Genomic DNA, 2674 nt, shown 5'->3' on the forward strand with positions numbered 1-2674 from the left:
TAAAAATTCGTAGGTTTGGATAAATTCGCAGGATTAAAAATTGTTTTACTAAAACGATCATATCTGGAGTTCTAGAGCTCGGATTGAGGTGATTTCAGTGGCCTTGGAAAGATAATTCAAAGATCTATCAATTATGTAGAAATAGATTTATCGTAATTTTAACTTTATTGGGGTCAAAATTAAGCTACAAAGTGACGACCTGTTAAGTTTAGTATAGAATCCCTAAGTTTTAAAATTCAAATTTAAAACTTATATCTAACAAATAAGATTTTTATTTAATTATTCTATTTAGAGTTAAATTAGCATCAAATTATAGGGGTTATTTTATTATTTCTTTTATAGATTTAATTAGATTATAAAACCTAAATCTATCACATTCTTGATACATAATATGTAGAGCCTCTAACCATAAGAAAAATAAAACTCAATCTCAATCTCTTTCTTTCAGCCTGAACACAATTCTTAGAGAAGACACTCATAAAATCCTATACCCTACAAGTTATTCATCTCGCTATCTATCAAAGATTTATAATTTTCCTTCTTGTTTCGTTCTCTTCGCCAAACAACACTCATGATTTTCATCAACATAAGATTGAGATCATCATCACCATTTTAATAATTTGAGATTTCAAGTTCTAGCACTGATTAAGAAGAGTCATCAAGAGGTAAGAGAGTTCTTCCACTTATTGTGAACTTTTAGGTTAAACTATGAAATCTCGTTTTTTATTTTTTTCTGAAAATTATTGTCTTAGTAAAATAGTCATATCTCTCTCAATATTGATCTGTTTCCAGCGATTTTTGTATCGTTAGAAAGCTTATTCAATGATCTAAAATTTTTATGAAGAAACTATTCACCATTTCTGTAATATCCTGGAAAATAAATAATATTTAAATAGGCATATTTTATTAAATATGTAATTATGTTGGTAATGAAGTAAGATTATGATCTTACTTAGGGTAACTATTGAGAATTTACTCAATGAAATAAAAAGCGTAATTTATTAATTACGGAGATTATTTTGGGATATGTGAGTACCGAGGATATCAATTTCGAAATAAAACATTTTTATTGGGCCCGACAATTTTGGTTAGAAATGTCACGACATTTATGGAAGAATTATTTTGAGAATATTCCGGACTAGGTTAGAAATTTTAGAATGTCGGTTTAATAGAATTAGAAAAATTACAAAAATGTCCTAGGTTATTTTAAAGTTTATATTTTTTTCATTAGGGGTAAATTAGTCTTTTGCCTTTTTACTTTTTAGGGCTGCCTATTATTATTTAAAAAAAAAAAAGAAAGAAAAAACCCTATTTTAAGGAATTAACTTCCAAGACAAGAAACCAACTCTTTTCTTCTTCTCTCTCTCGTGCAACCTAGAAGCTAGCTGAACCAAGGGAGTTCTTCCTCAAATTCTTTTTGTTTCTAGCAGAATTTACTCCCAAGCTCAACTTAGAAGCCTTGAGGTAAGTCTTTGTTGCATGTTTTCCCTAAATTCTTTTGGTTTTAAGTTAGTTTTGGTTGGGGTTTTGGTTTTTCAAGGGGGCTGCAAGTTGTTTGGTGATAGAATATGATTCTAGGATAGTTTTTGAGGGTGTTTGAAACTTGTTTAAGTTTAATTTGATTGGAGTTAGGGGCTGGTTGAATTAATTAAGCTACATAGGGTTAGAATTGTGTTTTTCTTCACTTTGAAGTGTGATTTTGAGCAAATTGATATATTGCATTGAAATGGTTGTTTGGTTATGTTATAATTTCCATAATATACTGTTCTGGAAAGTTTGGTTAGGTTTGGTGGAGGTTTGATTGGTTTTTGGGGTGAAAAACCAGAAATCACCATGGCTGCCAGGAAAAAAAGGCAGGCCGTTTTTCTGGGTGTCTGAAAAACGGCCGACCGTTTTTCCCAGGAATGGGAGATTTTGGGTTTTTCTCCTCAAGTCCGATCTGATTCGGGGTGTCTTTCGGAGTGGAATTCAGGGTGTTTTAGAGATGGTTAAGCTAGTTTGATCTGGGGGAAAGTAGGGTGTGTTCGATTGTGAGAATTAGAGTTGATTATCAGAAATTTGATTAAGGTTTTTATTGAGTTTTGATTGTCGTGACATAGGACCGGAATTGCTTAGCTTGGAAACCACTCAAGTCGGCCCGTACTCTTGATTTCTGAACCAAGGTAAGAAAAGTGGTAAGCACCGTATGTGGTTAAAGATTAATGGTTGAATGGAAGTGGCCTTGATTATTATCAAGACTTTGATTAAATATTTAGTAAGCCTAGGTTATGACCTAGGGTTGGAAACGGTTATTACCGTTACGAGTAATTACTCTTGAAACCGCGGTTAGGTTTCTTACTTATTGTCTGCTTTATCGGGCAACGATAGTGACATATTCAGCTCGTGGTTAACGAGTGATAAAAGGGGTACTTTATAAAGTACCAAGATTGTGTAATGTGAATGTGTAATGTGTAAAGGAATACTTTATGATATTGTATAATGAGTAAACATATTGATATGAGATTAAATTGATAATCATTTTCAGTTAACGTTTTGGTTACTTTTCTTGCTGAGTCTCTGTGACTCACGGGTGCTTTATGGTGCAGGTAAAGGAAAGGCAAAAGTTGAGCAACCATGAGTTTGTGGTCGCAGCAGCAATGTACATACCAGCCGCAGTGACACGACCCAGTAAACA

The sequence above is a fragment of the Cannabis sativa genome, chromosome 4 (genome assembly GCF_029168945.1).
Source record: "Cannabis sativa cultivar Pink pepper isolate KNU-18-1 chromosome 4, ASM2916894v1, whole genome shotgun sequence".
In the NCBI taxonomy this organism is placed as follows: domain Eukaryota; kingdom Viridiplantae; phylum Streptophyta; class Magnoliopsida; order Rosales; family Cannabaceae; genus Cannabis; species Cannabis sativa.